General features: G+C 43.1%; 3 non-coding genes across 3 annotated transcripts; all 3 read left to right on the top strand.

The window, feature by feature from the left end:
- The first annotated feature begins 15,186 nt into the window (after positions 1-15,186).
- On the top strand, positions 15,187-15,305 carry LOC130400717 (5S ribosomal RNA). Its single transcript, XR_008903193.1, has one exon. It is a non-coding gene; the product is annotated as a 5S ribosomal RNA (ribosomal RNA).
- Positions 15,306-15,824: 519 nt separating this feature from the next.
- Positions 15,825-15,943, top strand: LOC130394772 (5S ribosomal RNA). Its single transcript, XR_008897897.1, has one exon. It is a non-coding gene; the product is annotated as a 5S ribosomal RNA (ribosomal RNA).
- Positions 15,944-18,476: 2,533 nt separating this feature from the next.
- LOC130394269 (5S ribosomal RNA) lies at positions 18,477-18,595 on the top strand. Its single transcript, XR_008897444.1, has one exon. It is a non-coding gene; the product is annotated as a 5S ribosomal RNA (ribosomal RNA).
- The last annotated feature ends 19 nt before the right edge of the window (positions 18,596-18,614 follow it).

Consider the following 18,614-nt stretch of genomic DNA (forward strand, 5'->3'; position numbering starts at 1 on the left):
GTGATGGCATTTAAAGATGTTCACCACAAATGAAACAATGCGCAAAGAGCCAGGGTTCAGATGTTGACTCGATAATGTGTAATTGAAAAGCAGAGTGGCGCAACGGAAGCGTGCGGGCCCTTAACCCAGAGGCGATGGATCGAAACCATCCTCTGCTAGCAGGATTACCTAATATAGCATCAATCAATCAATGAATAGAATTGAATTTAAATTAGTCTAGCCTCAATAGATAGCATGAAGTGTTTCCTCACAATATTGAGATAAATCGCAAGCATTTTAAAACAAAATATCATACGAAGATGATTGAGTGTGGGATTGGTAGCGAGACTGGTGTTGATTGAAAATATAGAACGAGTATACCTACCTATTCTTTTGTATTTCAGTCCTTGCTCGTCCTTGGTGGTCGTTCATTTCTTTCGTCTAATCTCATGTTGTAAATACGCGTGTGCCCCCCCCCCCCCCAGTGTTCTAATGGATAAAGCACCTACCTCCTAAACCTGGATTTCTGGGTTTGTGACCAGTCTGGGATTATTTGAAGCAGAGTGGCGCAGCGGAAACGTGCTGGGCCCATAAACCAGAGGTCGATGGATCGAAACCCATCCTCTGCTATAATCAGACCGTTTTCAAAGTTTCAGTCGTATAATGAATAGCATTCAGAATCAAGAATCCTGTGCTGCCAAGTACGTGTGGACTACCCCCACACGTATAGCTCACTTCAGAAGCTGTGAGGCATTTAAAGATGTTCACCACCAAATGATAACAATGCGCAAAGAGCCAGGGTTCAGATGTTGACTCGCTAATGTGTAATTGTAAAGCAGAGTGGCGCAACGGAAGCGTGCTGGGCCCCTTAACCAGAGGTCGATGGATCGAAACCATCCTCTGCTAGCAGGATTACCTAATATAGCATCAATCAATCAATGAATAGAATTGAATTTAAATTTTAGTCTAGCCTCAATAGATAGCATGAAGTGTTCTCCTCACAATATTAGAGATAATAGCAAGCATTTTAAAACAAATATCAGTTACGAAGCTGATTTGAGTGTGGGATTGGTAGCGAGACTGGGGTTGATTGAAAAAATTAAGAACGAGTATACCTACTTATTCTTTGTATTTCAGTCCTGCTCGTCCTTGGTTGGTCGTCATTTCTTTGGTCTAATCTCATGTTGTAAATACGCGTGTGCCCCAGTGTTCTAATGGATAAAGCAACTACCTCCTAAACCTGGATTTGTGGGTTTGTGACCCGCCCGGGATTATTTGAAGCAGAGTGGCGCAGCGGAAGCGTGCTGGGCCCATAACCCAGAGGTCGATGAATCGAAACCATCCTCTGCTACAATCAGAACTATTCAATGATTTCAGTCTTAAAATGAATAGCATTTAAAATCAGAATCAAGAATCCTGTGCTGCAGTATGTGTGGACGACCCAACACGTATTGCCCACAATCAGACGCCGTGATGGCAATTTAAAGATGTTTCCCATAAAAAATAACAATGTGCATTGAGCCAGGGTTTAGATGTTGCATCTATAATTTGTAACTGAAATGCAGAGTGGCGCAGCGGAAGCGTGCTGGGCCCATAACCCAGAGGTCAAAGGATCGAAACCATCCTCTGCTATAATCAGACCGTTTCAAAGTCTCAGTCGTAAAATTAATTGCATTCAGATTCAAGAATTCTGTGCTGCAGTACGTGTGGACTACCCCACACGTATTGCCCACTTCAGAAGCTGTGATGGCAATTTAAAGATTTTTACCACAAAAGATAACAATGCGCAAAGAGCCAGGGTTCAGATGTTGACTCGATATTGTGTAATTGTTAAACAGAGTGGTGAATCGGAAGCGTGCTGGGCCCATAACCCAGAGGTCGATGGATCGAAACCATCCTCTGCTAGCAGGATTACCTAATATAGAATCAATCAATGAAATGAATTGCAATTGATATTTAGTCTAGCCTCAATAGATAGCATGAAGTGTTCTCCTCACAATATTAGAGATAAATAGCAAGCATTTTAAATCAAATATCCGTTACGAAGATGATTGAGCGTGGGATTGGTAGCGAGACTGGGGGTTGATTGAAAATTAAGAATGAGTATACCTACCTTATTCTTTTGTATTTCAGTCCTTGCTAGTGCTTGGTTGGTCGTTCATTTCTTTGGTCAAATCTCTGTTGTAAATACGCGTGTGCCCCAGTGTTCTAATGGATAAAGCACCTACCTCCTAAACCTGGATTTGTGGGTGTGTGTCCCCGTCTGGGATGATTTAAAGCAGAGTGGCGCAGCGGAAGCGTGCTGGGCCCATAAACCAGAGGTCGATGGATCGAAACCATCCTCTGCTATAATCAGACCGTTTCAAAGTTTCAGTCGTATAATGAATAGCATTCAGAATCAAGAATCCTGTGCTGCAGTATGTGTGGACTACCCCACACGTATTGCCAACTTCAGAAGCTGTGATGGTAATTTAAGATGTTCCCACAAAAGATAACATTGCGCAAAGAGCCAGGGTTCAGATGTTGACTCGATATTGTGTAGTGTTAAGCAGGGTGGCGCAGCGGAAGCGTGCTGGGCCCATAACCCAGAGGCGATAGATCGAAACCATCCTCTGCTAGCAGGATTACCTAATATAGCATCAATCAATGAATTGCAATTAAATTTTTAGTCTAGCCTCAATAGATAGCATGAAGTGTTCTACTCACAATATTAGAGATAATAGCAAGCATTTTAAACGAATATCCGTACGAAGATGATTGAGCGTGGGATTGGTAGCAAGACTGGGGTTGATTGAAAATTAAGAACGAGTATACCTACCTTAATCTTTTGTATTTCAGTCCTTGCCAGTGCTTGGTTGGTCGTTCATTTCTTTGGTCTAATCTCATGTTGTAAATACGCGTGTGCCCCAGTGTTCTAATGGATAAAGCACCTACCTCCTAAACCTGGATTTGTGGGTTTGTGTCCCGTATGGGATTATTTGATGCAGAGTGGCGCAGCGGAAGCGTGCTGGGCCCATAACCCAGAGGTCGATAGATCGAAACCATCATCTGCTACAATCAGAACTATTCAATGATTCAGTCTTAAAATGAATAGCATTTAAAATCAGAATCAAGAATCCTGTGCTGCAGTATGTGTGGACGACCCAACACGTATTGCCCACATCAGACGCCGTGATGGCAATTTAAAGATGTTTCACATAAAAAATAACAATGTGCATTGAGCCAGGGTTTAGATGTTGCATCTATATTTTGTAACTGAAATGCAGAGTGGCGCAGCGGAAGCGTGCGGGGCCATAACCCAGAGGTCAAAGGATCGAAACCCATCCTCTGCTATAATCAGACCGTTTCAAAGTCTCAGTCGTAAAATGAATTGCATTCAGATTCAAGAATCCTGTGCTGCAGTACGTGTGGACTACCCCACACGTATTGCCCACTTCAGAAGCTGTGATGGCAATTTAAAGATTTTTACCACAAAAGATAACAATGCGCAAAGAGCCAGGGTTCAGATGTTGACTCGATATTGTGTAAATGTTAAGCAGAGTGGTGAAGCGGAAGCGTGCTGGGCCCATATCCCAGAGGTCGATGGATCGAAACCATCCTCTGCTAGCAGGATTACCTAATATAGAATCAATCAATGAAATTAATTGCATTTGATTTTTTAGTCTAGCCTCAATAGATAGCATGCAGTGTTCTCCTCACAATATTAGAGATAAATAGCAAGCATTTTAAATCAAATATCCGTTACGAAGATGATTGAGCGTGGGATTGTAGCGAGACTGGGTTGATTGAAAAATTAAGAATGAGTATACCTACCTTATTCTTTTGTATTTCAGTCCTTGCCAGTGCTTGGTTGGTCGTTCATTCTTTGGTCAAATCTCATGTTGTAAATACGCGTGTGCCCCAGTGTTCTAATGGATAAAGCACCCTACCTCCTAAACCTGGATTTGTGGGTTTGTGTCCAGTATGGGATGATTTAAAGCAGAGTGGCGCAGCGGAAGCGTGCTGGGCCCATAAACCAGAGGTCGATGGATCGAAACCATCCTCTGCTATAATCAGACCGTTTCAAGTTTCAGTCGTATAATGAATAGCATTCAGAATCAAGAATCCTGTGCTGCAGTACGTGTGGACTACCCCACACGTATAGCTAACTTCAGAAGCTGTGATGGCAATTTAAAGATGTTTACCACAAAAGATAACAATGCGCAAAGAGCCAGGGTTCAGATGTTGACTCGATAATGTGTAAGTGTAAAGCAGAGTGGCGCAGCGGAAGCGTGCTGGGCCCATAACCCAGAGGTCGATGGATCGAAACCATCCTCTGCTAGCAGGATTACCTAATATAGCATCAATCAATCAATGAATAGAATTGCAATTAAATTTTAGTCTAGCCTCAATAGATAGCATGAAGTGTTCTACTCACAATATTAGAGATAAATAGCAAGCATTTTAAAACAAATATCAGTTACGAAGATGATTGAGCGTGGGATTGGTAGCGAGACTGGGGTTGATTGAAAAATTAAGAACGAGTATACCTACCTTATTCTTTGAATTTCAGTCCTTGCTCGTCCTTGGTTGGTCGTTCATTTCTTTGGTCTAATCTCATGTTGTAAATACGCGTGTGCCCCAGTGTTCTAATGGATAAAGCACCTACCTCCTAAACCTGGATTTGTGGGTTTGTGACCCGTCTGGGATTATTTGAAGCAGAGTGGCGCAGTGGAAGCGTGCTGGGCCCATGACCAGAGGTTGATGGATCGAAACCATCCTCTGCTACAATCAGACCGTTTCAAATTTTCCGTCGTAAAATGAATAGCATTCAGAATCAAGAATCCTGTGCTGCAGTATGTGTGGACTACCCCACACGTATTGCCCACTTCAGAAGCTGTGATGGTAATTTAAAGATGTTTCCCACAAAAGATAATAATGCGCAAAGAGCCAGGGTTCAGATGTTGACTCGATATTGTGTAATTGTTAAACAGAGTGGTGAATCGGAAGCGTGCTGGGCCCATAACCCAGAGGTCGATGGATTGAAACCATCCTCTGCTAGCAGGATTACCTAATATAGAATCAATCAATGAAATGAATTGCAATTGATTTTTTAGTCTAGCCTCAATAGATAGCATGAAGTGTTCTCCTCACAATATTAGAGATAAATAGCAAGCATTTTAAATCAAATATCCGTTACGAAGATGATTGAGCGTGGGATTGGTAGCGAGACTGGGGTTGATTGAAAAATTAAGAATGAGTATACCTACCTTATTCTTTTGTATTTCAGTCCTTGCTAGTGCTTGGTTGGTCGTTCATTTCTTTGGTCAAATCTCATGTTGTAAATACGCGTGTGCCCCAGTGTTCTAATGGATAAAGCACCTACCTCCTAAACCTGGATTTGTGGGTTTGTGTCCCATCTGGGATGATTTAAAGCAGAGTGGCGCAGCGGAAGCGTGCTGGGCCCATAAACCAGAGGTCGATGGATCGAAACCATCCTCTGCTATAATCAGACCGTTTCAAAGTTTCAGTCGTATAATGAATAGCATTCAGAATCAAGAATCCTGTGCTGCAGTACGTGTGGACTACCCCACACGTATAGCTAACTTCAGAAGCTGTGATGGCAATTTAAAGATGTTTCCCACAAAAGATAACAATGCGCAAAGAGCCAGGGTTCAGATGTTGACTCGATAATGTGTAATTGTAAAGCAGAGTGGCGCAGCGGAAGCGTGCTGGGCCCATAACCCAGAGGTCGATGGATCGAAACCATCCTCTGCTAGCAGGATTACCTAATATAGCATCAATCAATCAATGAATAGAATTGTAATTAAATTTTAGTCTAGCCTCAATAGATAGCATGAAGTGTTCTACTCACAATATCAGAGATAAATAGCAAGCATTTTAAAACAAATATCAGTTACGAAGATGATTGAGCGTGGGATTGGTAGCGAGACTGGGGTTGATTGAAAAATTAAGAACGAGTATACCTACCTTATTCTTTTGAATTTCAGTCCTTGCTCGTCCTTGGTTGGTCGTTCATTTCTTTGGTCTAATCTCATGTTGTAAATACGCGTGTGCCCCAGTGTTCTAATGGATAAAGCACCTACCTCCTAAACCTGGATTTGTGGGTTTGTGACCCGTCTGGCATTATTTGAAGCAGAGTGGCGCAGCGGAAGCGTGCTGGGCCCATGACCCCGAGGTTGATGGATCGAAACCATCCTCTGCTATAATCAGACCGTTTCAAATTTTCAGTCGTAAAATGAATAGCATTCAGAATCAAGAATCCTGTGCTGCAGTATGTGTGGACTACCCCACACGTATTGCCCACTTCAGAAGCTGTGATGGTAATTTAAAGATGTTTCACACAAAAGATAACATTGCGCAAGAGCCAGGGTTCAGATGTTGACTCGATATTGTGTAGTTGTTAAGCAGGGTGGCGCAGCGGAAGCGTGCTGGGCCCATAACCCAGAGGTCGATAGATCGAAACCATCCTCTGCTAGCAGGATTACCTAATATAGCATCAATCAATGAATTGCAATTAAATTATTAGTCTAGCCTCAATAGATAGCATGAAGTGTTCTACTCACAATATTAGAGATAAATAGCAAGCATTTTAAAACGAATATCCGTTACGAAGATGATTGAGCGTGGGATTGGTAGCGAGACTTGGGTTGATTGAAAAATTAAGAACGAGTATACCTACCTTAATCTTTTGTATTACAGTCCTTGCCAGTGCTTGGTTGGTCGTTCATTTCTTTGGTCTAATCTCATGTTGTAAATACGCGTGTGCCCCAGTGTTCTAATGGATAAAGCACCTACCTCCTAAACCTGGATTTGTGGGTTTGTGTCCCGTATGGGATTATTTGATGCAGAGTGGCGCAGCGGAAGCGTGCTGGGCCCATAACCCAGAGGTCGATAGATCGAAACCATCATCTGCTACAATCAGAACTATTCAATGATTCAGTCTTAAAATGAATAGCATTTAAAATCAGAATCAAGAATCCTGTGCTGCAGTATGTGTGGACGACCCAACACGTATTGCCCACATCAGACGCCGTGATGGCAATTTAAAGATGTTTCCCATAAAAAATAACAATGTGCATTGAGCCAGGGTTTAGATGTTGCATCTATATTTTGTAACTGAAATGCAGAGTGGCGCAGCGGAAGCGTGCTGGGCCCATAACCCAGAGGTCAAAGGATCGAAACCATCCTCTGCTATAATCAGACCGTTTCAAAGTCTCAGTCGTAAAATGATTTGCCTTCAGATTCAAGAATCCTGTGCTGCAGTACGTGTGGACTACCCCACACGTATTGCCCACTTCAGAAGCTGTGATGGCAATTTAAAGATTTTTACCACAAAAGATAACAATGCGCAAAGAGCCAGGGTTCAGATGTTGACTCGATATTGTGTAATTGTTAAGCAGAGTGGTGAAGCGGAAGCGTGCTGGGCCCATAACCCAGAGGTCGATGGATCGAAACCATCCTCTGCTAGCAGGATTACCTAATATAGAATCAATCCATGAAATGAATTGCAATTGATTTTTTAGTCTAGCCTCAATAGATAGCATGAAGTGTTCTCCTCACAATATTAGAGATAAATAGCAAGCATTTTAAATCAAATATCCGTTACGAAGATGATTGAGCGTGGGATTGGTAGCGAGACTGGGGTTGATTGAAAAATTAAGAATGAGTATACCTACCTTATTCTTTTGTATTTCAGTCCTTGCTAGTGCTTGGTTGGTCGTTCATTTCTTTGGTCAAATCTCATGTTGTAAATACGCGTGTGCCCCAGTGTTCTAATGGATAAAGCACCTACCTCCTAAACCTGGATTTGTGGGTTTGTGTCCCGTATGGGATGATTTAAAGCAGAGTGGCGCAGCGGAAGCGTGCTGGGCCCATAAACCAGAGGTCGATGGATCGAAACCATCCTCTGCTATAATCAGACCGTTTCAAAGTTTCAGTCGTATAATGAATAGCATTCAGAATCAAGAATCCTGTGCTGCAGTACGTGTGGACTACCCCACACGTATAGCTAACTTCAGAAGCTGTGATGGCAATTTAAAGATGTTTACCACAAAAGATAACAATGCGCAAAGAGCCAGGGTTCAGATGTTGACTCGATAATGTGTAAGTGTAAAGCAGAGTGGCGCAGCGGAAGCGTGCTGGGCCCATAACCCAGAGGTCGATGGATCGAAACCATCCTCTGCTAGCAGGATTACCAAATATAGCATCAATCAATCAATGAATAGAATTGCAATTAAATTTTAGTCTAGCCTCAATAGATAGCATGAAGTGTTCTACTCACAATATTAGAGATAAATAGCAAGCATTTTAAAACAAATATCAGTTACGAAGATGATTGAGCGTGGGATTGGTAGCGAGACTGGGGTTGATTGAAAAATTAAGAACGAGTATACCTACCTTATTCTTTTGAATTTCAGTCCTTGCTCGTCCTTGGTTGGTCGTTCATTTCTTTGGTCTAATCTCATGTTGTAAATACGCGTGTGCCCCAGTGTTCTAATGGATAAAGCACCTACGTCCTAAACCTGGATTTGTGGGTTTGTGACCCGTCTGGGATTATTTGAAGCAGAGTGGCGCAGTGGAAGCGTGCTGGGCCCATGACCCAGAGGTTGATGGAGCGAAACCATCCTCTGCTATAATCAGACCGTTTCGAATAGCATTCAGAATCAAGAATCCTGTGCTGCAGTATGTGTGGACTACCCCACACGTATTGCCCACTTCAGAAGCTGTGATGGTAATTTAAAGTTGTTTCCCACAAAAGATAATAATGCGCAAAGAGCCAGGGTTCAGATGTTGACTCGATATTGTCTATTTGTTAAACAGAGTGGTGAATCGGAAGCGTGCTGGGCCCATAACCCAGAGGTCGATGGATCGAAACCATCCTCTGCTAGCAGGATTACCTAATATAGAATCAATCAATGAAATGAATTGCAATTGATTTTTTAGTCTAGCCTCAATAGATAGCATGAAGTGTTCTCCTCACAATATTAGAGATAAATAGCAAGCATTTTAAATCAAATATCCGTTACGAAGATGATTGAGCGTGGGATTGGTAGCGAGACTGGGGTTGATTGAAAAATTAAGAATGAGTATACCTACCTTATTCTTTTGTATTTCAGTCCTTGCTAGTGCTTGGTTGGTCGTTCATTTCTTTGGTCAAATCTCATGTTGTAAATACGCGTGTGCCCCAGTGTTCTAATGGATAAAGCACCTACCTCCTAAACCTGGATTTGTGGGTTTGTGACCGGCCTGGGATTATTTGAAGCAGAGTGCCGCAGCGGAAGCGTGCTGGGCCCATAACCCAGAGGTCGATGAATCGAAACCATCCTCTGCTACAATCAGAACTTTTCAATGATTCAGTCTTAAAATGAATAGCATTTAAAATCAGAATCAAGAATCCTGTGCTGCAGTATGTGTGGACGACCCAACACGTATTGCCCACATCAGACGCCGTGATGGCAATTTAAAGATGTTTCACGTAAAAAATAACAATGTACATTGAGCCAGGGTATAGATGTTGCATCTATATTTTGTAACTGAAATGCAGAGTGGCGAAGCGGAAGCGTGCTGGGCCCATAACCCAGAGGTCAAAGGATCGAAACCATCCTCTGCTATAATCAGACCGTTTCAAAGTCTCAGTCGTAAAATGAATTGCATTCAGATTCAAGAATCCTGTGCTGCAGTACGTGTGGACTACCCCACACGTATTGCCCACTTCAGAAGCTGTGATGGCAATTTAAAGATTTTTACCACAAAAGATAACAATGCGCAAAGAGCCAGGGTTCAGATGTTGACTCGATATTGTGTAATTGTTAAGCAGAGTGGTGAAGCGGAAGCGTGCTGGGCCCATAACCCAGTGGTCGATGGATCGAAACTATCCTCTGCTAGCAGGATTACCTAATATAGAATCAATCAATGAAATGAATTGCAAATGATTTTTTAGTCTAGCCTCAATAGATAGCATGAAGTGTTCTCCTCACAATATTAGAGATAAATAGCAAGCATTTTAAATCAAATATCCGTTACGAAGATGATTGAGCGTGGGATTGGTAGCGAGACTGGGGTTGATTGAAAAATTAAGAATGAGTATACCTACCTTATTCTTTTGTATTTCAGTCCTTGCTAGTGCTTGGTTGGTCGTTCATTTCTTTGGTCAAATCTCATGTTGTAAATACGCGTGTGCCCCAGTGTTCTAATGGATAAAGCACCTACCTCCTAAACCTGGATTTGTGGGTTTGTGTCCCGTCTGGGATGATTTAAAGCAGAGTGGCGCAGCGGAAGCGTGCTGGGCCCATAAACCAGAGGTCGATGGATCGAAACCATCCTCTGCTATAATCAGACCGTTTCAAAGTTTCAGTCGTATAATGAATAGCATTCAGAATCAAGAATCCTGTGCTGCAGTACGTGTGGACTACCCCACACGTATAGCTAACTTCAGAAGCTGTGATGGCAATTGAAAGATGTTTGCCACAAAAGATAACAATGCGCAAAGAGCCAGGGTTCAGATGTTGACTCGATAATGTGTAATTTTAAAGCAGAGTGGCGCAGCGGAAGCGTGCTGGGCCCATAACCCAGAGGTCGATGGATCGAAACCATCCTCTGCTAGCAGGATTACCTAATATAGCATCAATGAATAGAATTGTAATTAAATTTTAGTCTAGCCTCAATAGATAGCATGAAGTGTTCTACTCACAATATTAGAGATAAATAGCAAGCATTTTAAAACAAATATCAGTTACGAAGATGATTGAGCGTGGGATTGGTAGCGAGACTGGGGTTGATTGAAAAATTAAGAACGAGTATACCTACCTTATTCTTTTGAATTTCAGTCCTTGCTCGTCCTTGGTTGGTCGTTCATTTCTTTGGTCTAATCTCATGTTGTAATTACGCGTGTGCCCCAGTGTTCTAATGGATAAAGCACCTACCTCCTAAACCTGGATTTGTGGGTTTGTGACCCGTCTGGGATTATTTGAAGCAGAGTGGCGCAGCGGAAGCGTGCTGGGCCCATGACCCAGAGGTTGATGGATCGAAACCATCCTCTGCTATAATCAGACCGTTTCAAATTTTCAGTCGTAAAATGAATAGCATTCAGAATCAAGAATCCTGTGCTGCAGTATGTGTGGACTACCCCACACGTATTGCCCACTTCAGAAGCTGTGATGGTAATTTAAAGATGTTTCCCACAAAAGATAACATTGCGCAAAGAGCCAGGGTTCAGATGTTGACTCGATATTGTGAAGTTGTTAAGCAGGGTGGCGCAGCGGAAGCGTGCTGGGCCCATAACCCAGAGGTCGATAGATCGAAACCATCCTCTGCTAGCAGGATTACCTAATATAGCATCAATCAATCAATGAATTGCAATTAAATTATTAGTCTAGCCTCAATAGATAGCATGAAGTGTTCTACTCACAATATTAGAGATAAATAGCAAGCATTTTAAAACGAATATCCGTTACGAAGATGATTGAGCGTGGGATTGGTAGCGAGACTGGGGTTGATTGAAAAATTAAGAACGAGTATACCTACCTTAATCTTTTGTATTTCAGTCCTTGCCAGTGCTTGGTTGGTCGTTCATTTCTTTGGTCTAATCCCATGTTGTAAATACGCGTGTGCCCCAGTGTTCTAATGGATAAAGCACCTACCTCCTAAACCTGGATTTGTGGGTTTGTGTCCCGTATGGGATTATTTGATGCAGAGTGGCGCAGCGGAAGCGTGCTGGGCCCATAACCCAGAGGTCGATAGATCGAAACCATCATCTGCTACAATCAGAACTATTCAATGATTCAGTCTTAAAATGAATAGCATTTAAAATCAGAATCAAGAATCCTGTGCTGCAGTATGTGTGGACGACCCAACACGTATTGCCCACATCAGACGCCGTGATGGCAATTTAAAGATGTTTCCCATAAAAAATAACAATGTGCATTGAGCCAGGGTTTAGATGTTGCATCTATATTTTGTAACTGAAATGCAGAGTGGCGCAGCGGAAGCGTGCTGGGCCCATAACCCAGAGGTCAAAGGATTGAAACCATCCTCTGCTATAATCAGACCGTTTCAAAGTCTCAGTCGTAAAATGAATTGTATTCAGATTCAAGAATCCTGTGCTGCAGTACGTGTGGACTACCCCACACGTATTGCCCACTTCAGAAGCTGTGATGGCAATTTAAAGATTTTTACCACAAAAGATAACAATGCGCAAAGAGCCAGGGTTCAGATGTTGACTCGATATTGTGTAATTGTTAAGCAGAGTGGTGAAGCGGAAGCGTGCTGGGCCCATAACCCAGAGGTCGATGGATCGAAACCATTCTCTGCTAGCAGGATTACCTAATTTAGAATCAATCAATGAAATGAATTGCAATTGATTTTTTAGTCTAGCCTCAATAGATTGCATGAAGTGTTCTACTCACAATATTAGAGATAAATAGCAAGCATTTTAAAACAAATATCCGTCACGAAGATGATTGAGCGTGGGATTGGTAGCGAGACTGGGGTTGATTGAAAAATTAAGAACGAGTATACCTACCTTATTCTTTTGTATTTCAGTCCTTGCTCGTCCTTGGTTGGTCGTTCATTTCTTTGGTCTAATCTCATGTTGTAAATACGCGTGTGCCCCAGTGTTCTAATGGATAAAGCACCTACCTCCTAAACCTGGATTTGTGGGTTTGTGACCCGTCTGGGTTTATTTGAAGCAGAGTGGCGCAGCGGAAGCGTGCTGGGCCCATAAACCAGAGGTCGATGGATCGAAACCATCCTCTGCTATAATCAGACCGTTTCAAAGTTTCAGTCGTATAATGAATAGCATTCAGGATCAAGAATCCTGTGCTGCAGTACGTGTGGACTACCCCACACGTATAGCTCACTTCAGAAGCTGTGATGGCAATTTAAAGATGTTTACCACAAAAGATAACAATGCGCAAAGAGCGTCAGGGTTCAGATGTTGACTCGATAATGTGTAATTGAAAAGCAGAGTGGCGCAGCGGAAGCGTGCTGGGCCCATAACCCAGAGGTCGATGGATCGAAACCATCCTCTGCTAGCAGGATTACCTAATTTAGAATCAATCAATGAAATGAATTGCAATTGATTTTTTAGTCTAGCCTCAATAGATTGCATGAAGTGTTCTACTCACAATATTAGAGATAAATAGCAAGCATTTTAAAACAAATATCCGTTACGAAGATGATTGAGCGTGGGATTGGTAGCGAGACTGGGGTTGATTGAAAAATTAAGAATGAGTATACCTACCTTATTCTTTTGTATTTCAGTCCTTGCTAGTGCTTGGTTGGTCGTTCATTTCTTTGGTCAAATCTCATGTTGTAAATACGCGTGTGCCCCAGTGTTCTAATGGATAAAGCACCTACCTCCTAAACCTGGATTTGTGGGTTTGTGTCCCGTATGGGATGATTTAAAGCAGAGTGGCGCAGCGGAAGCGTGCTGGGCCCATAAACCAGAGGTCGATGGATCGAAACCATCCTCTGCTATAATCAGACCGTTTCAAAGTTTCAGTCGTATAATGAATAGCATTCAGAATCAAGAATCCTGTGCTGCAGTACGTGTGGACTACCCCACACGTATAGCTCACTTCAGAAGCTGTGATGGCAATTTAAAGATGTTTACCACAAAAGATAACAATGCGCAAAGAGCCAGGGTTCAGATGTTGACTCGATAATGTGTAATTGAAAAGCAGAGTGGCGCAGCGGAAGCGTGCTGGGCCCATAACCCAGAGGTCGATGGATCGACACCATCCTCTGCTAGCAGGATTACCTAATTTAGAATCAATCAATGAAATGAATTGCAATTGATTTTTTAGTCTAGCCTCAATAGATTGCATGAAGTGTTCTACTCACAATATTAGAGATAAATAGCAAGCATTTTAAAACAAATATCCGTTACGAAGATGATTGAGCGTGGGATTGGTAGCGAGACTGGGGTTGATTGAAAAATTAAGAACGAGTATACCTACCTTATTCTTTTGTATTTCAGTCCTTGCTCGTCCTTGGTTGGTCGTTCATTTCTTTGGTCTAATCTCATGTTGTAAATACGCGTGTGCCCCAGTGTTCTAATGGATAAAGCACCTACCTCCTAAACCTGGATTTGTGGGTTTGTGACCCGTCTGGGTTTATTTGAAGCAGAGTGGCGCAGCGGAAGCGTGCTGGGCCCATAAACCAGAGGTCGATGGATCGAAACCATCCTCTGCTATAATCAGACCGTTTCAAAGTTTCAGTCGTATAATGAATAGCATTCAGGATCAAGAATCCTGTGCTGCAGTACGTGTGGATTACCGCACACGTATAGCTCACTTCAGAAGCTGTGATGGCAATTTAAAGATGTTTACCACAAAAGATAACAATGCGCAAAGAGCCAGGGTTCAGATGTTGACTCGATATTGTGTAATTGTTAAGCAGAGTGGTGAAGTGGAAGCGTGCTGGGCCCATAACCCAGAGGTCGATGGATCGAAACCATCCTCTGCCAGCAGGATTACCTAATTTAAAATCAATCAATGAAATGAATTGCAATTGATTTTTTAGTCTAGCCTCAATAGATAGCATGAAGTGTTCTCCTCACAATATTAGAGATAAATAGCAAGCATTTTAAATCAAATATCCGTTACGAAGATGATTGAGCGTGGGATTGGTAGCGAGACTGGGGTTGATTGAAAAATTAAGAATGAGTATACCTACCTTATTCTTTTGTATTTCAGTCCTTGCTAGTGCTTGGTTGGTCGTTCATTTCTTTGGTCAAATCTCATGTTGTAAATACGCGTGTGCCCCAGTGTTCTAATGGATAAAGCACCTACCTCCTAAACCTGGATTTGTGGGTTTGTGTCCCGTCTGGGATGATTTTAAGCAGAGTGGCGCAGCGGAAGCGTGCTGGGCCCATAACCCAGAGGTCGATAGATCGAAACCATCCTCTGCTATAATCAGACCGTTTCAGTCGTAAAATGAATAGCATTCAGAATTAAGAATCCTGTGCTGCAGTACGTGTGGACTACCCAACACGTATTGCCCACATCCGACGCCGTGATGGCATTTTAAAGATGTTTACCATAGAAAATAATAAATAAATGGATAAGGAGTCCTACTGAATCAATTACTGCCGTTTATATCTAACTAATGATTGTTTTTGTAAAAGTGTAACGTCGAGCCTCAGCAGGTTTCTCACTCCTTATGCGCTTATGTATAAAACCTGGTTTTGCGCCAGAACTAATTGATTACGGCCATACCACCCTGAACACGCCCGATCTCGTCTGATCTCGGAAGCTAAGCAGGGTCGGGCCTGGTTAGTACTTGGATGGGAGACCGCCTGGGAATACCAGGTGCTGTAAGTTTTTTCTTTTTCAACTCGAGCTCATTGCCTCCGTGCCCTACCGTGACCTGATGTTTACTGCTAACCGCTTTGGAGGATTTAAGCAACATACAAAGACTGACAACGTCTCTCAAAACTATTTTTGTGAAACACGAGGACAGTATAGTGATACTGCCAGCAGGGAGCACCAGAGAGCTGAAACGACAGTTGTACATTTCTTAAACTTTCACCAACACAAACACGCACGCTCACTTCAGATCATGGGAGGACGTCCAAAAATCACCACCCATTCTCTGACACTTTAACCGTTAACCTTGGTTCAAACATTTAACATCACACGCACACGCAGTGTATTTCAGATAATTAATGAATTCAGATGTCACAATAATCGTTTACATGGATAAGGAGTCCTACTGAATCAATTACTGCCGTTTATATCTAACTAATGATTGTTTTTGTAAAAGTGTAACGTCGAGCCTCAGCAGGTTTCTCACTCCTTATGTGCTTCTGTTTATAACCTGGTTTTGCGCCAGCACTAATTGCTTACGGCCCTACCACCCTGAACAAGCCCGATCTCGTTTGATCTCGGAAGCTAAGCAGGGTCGGGCCTGGGTAGTACTTGGATGGGAGACCGCCTGGGAATACCAGGTGCTGTAAGTTTTTTCTTTTTCAACTCAAGCTCATTGCCTCCGTGGCCTACCGTGGCCTGGGGTCTCATTTATAAAACTGTGCGTGGGATCGTTACTAAAAATGTGCGTACGCCCAGAAGCCAAGTTTTGCGTGCGCCAAAAAATATTCGGATTTATAAAACACTGCGTACGCACACCTGTACGCAATCTTTGCTTTATAAATCACATACTGACTACAATTGTGCGCAGCTGAATCAGCTTCACGTTCCGCCCTCTACACGCCCCTTTTTAACCATAAATGGTCAATGCAAATGACCTCATGAATGCGATCTGCATATAAAACAGACTCAGATGCCGGTATTATGTCTTGTTGGAAACAATGGCAGAAGTACTGAGAAAATCCAAAAAGCGAAATTTCACGGAGGTTGAAGTGGAGACACTTGTGGGTGAGATGGAGGCCCGAAAGGTAGTTTTGTTCGGCGGTCACGGGATTGGGATCGCCAACAACAAAAAGCAGAGTGAGTGGCAACATGTTGCTGCAGCAGTGAACTCTGTCAGTAGCACGGAGCGCACTTTCCCAGAATTAAAAAAAGAAGTGGTCTGACATAGAGTTACATATTTTTATGTAGCCTACCAATAAATCGTTATGGTCCCTAAATACCCTCTCCCTCCGAATCCTGCCATTTTAATGGTCCGCCAGAAGTGCCATATGGTGCAGCATTGTACGGCGCTCACCTCTGTATTTATAGGGTTACGGTAATAAGACTGACGAGAACGCCTTGGATAATCAGTTTGTAATCACCCACGTAAAATGTTCTTGAACATAACCCCTTTTTAATGCCTGATTTGTCATGAAAAGCATCAAGAGTAACGGACAACGATTGTGATGAGGAGTGTGGCTTGGTTTTTCACACTTGATTTAATTGACATTTGATTATGTGTTTACAGTCTCATCTCATCTCATTTTCGTCCGCTTATCCGGGGTCGGGTCGCGGGGGGAGCAGCTCAAGCAGGGGGCCCCAGACTTCCCTTTCCCGGGCCACATTGAGCAGCTCTGACGGGGGGATCCCGAGGCGTTCCCAGGCCAGTGTTGAGATATAATCTCTCCACCTAGTCCTGGGTCTTCCCCGAGGTCTCCTCCCCACTGGACGTGCCTGAAACACCTCCCAAGGAAGGCGCCCAGTGGGCATCCTTACCAGATGCCCGAACCACCTCAGCTGACTCCTTTCTAAGTAAAGGAGCAGCGGCTCTAATCCGAGTTTCTCACGGATGGCTGAACTTCTCACCCTATCCCTAAGGGAGACGCCAGCCACCCTTCTGAGAAAACTCATCTCGGCCGCTTGTACCCGCGATCTCGTCCTTTCGGTCATCACCGAGCCCTCATGACCATAGGTGAGGATAGGAACGAAGATCGACCGGTAGATCGAGAGATTTGCCTTGCGGCTCAGCTCTCTTTTCGTTACAACGGTGCGGTAAAGCGAACGCAATACCGCCCCCGCTGCTCCGATTCTCCGGCCAATCTCACGCTCCATAGTACCCTCACTCGCGAACAAGACCCCGAGGTACTTGAACTCCTTCACTTGGGCTAAGGATTACAGATGTTTACAGTGTCACATAAAAATATGATGTTATTGACACATGTTGGACAGATGCTCTATTCCATGCAGTCGCGCCGTAAGTGGACAGTATGGTGGAGTAACGGGATTAAATATAGAGAATTTCTTTTTATTTCTATTCTAAGGAGATATTTCTGGAGTTATAACTGAGAAATAACGCAGTGGACTTAAATTATTCTGATTAGGATTTAACGCATGATACGGGTTGAAATTAAATTGATGAAGGGCGATGATAAAACATCGTTCTTCTCACTCTGCAATTCTTCGGTCTGACTTCAGTTCACCACCACACCGTCTGTGTCGCCAATTCTCCTTTTCCTCCAAACCATGCGTACGCATGGGTCAGAGTTTGCTTAGGGCTGCGCACATTTTCCCATCAAGTTGGTTTTTTATAGATCACAACCTTGGCGTGAAAAGTCACGTACGCAACTTTCAGCCCCGTTTTGTGCGTACGCAACGGTTATAAATGAGACCCCTGATGTTTACTGCCAACCGCTTTGGAGGATTTAAGCAACATACAAAGACTGACAACGTCTCTCAAAACTATTTTTGTGAAACATGAGGACAGTATAGTGATACTGCCAGCAGGGAGCACCAGAGAGCTGAAACGACAGTTGTACATTTCTTAAACTTTCACCAACACAAACACGCACGCTCACTTCAGATCATGGGAGGACGTCAAAAAATCACCACCCATTCTCTGACACTTTAACCGTTAACCTTGGTTCAAACATTTAACATCACACGCACACACAGTGTATTTCAGAGAATTAATGAATTCAGATGTCACAATGATCGTTTACATGGATAAGGAGTCCTACTGAATCAATTACTGCCGTTTATATCTAACTAATGATTGTTTTTGTAAAAGTGTAACGTCGAGCCTCAGCAGGTTTCTCACTCCTTATGTGCTTATGTATAAAACCTGGTTTTGCGCCAGCAGTAATTGATTACGGCCATACCACCCTGAACAAGCCCGATCTCGTCTGATCTCGGAAGCTAAGCAGGGTCGGGCCTGGTTAGTACTTGGATGGGAGACCGCCTGGGAATACCAGGTGCTGTAAGCATTTTCTTTTTCAACTCGAG

The sequence above is a fragment of the Gadus chalcogrammus genome, chromosome 12, assembly GCF_026213295.1.
Source record: "Gadus chalcogrammus isolate NIFS_2021 chromosome 12, NIFS_Gcha_1.0, whole genome shotgun sequence".
NCBI lineage: Eukaryota > Metazoa > Chordata > Actinopteri > Gadiformes > Gadidae > Gadus > Gadus chalcogrammus.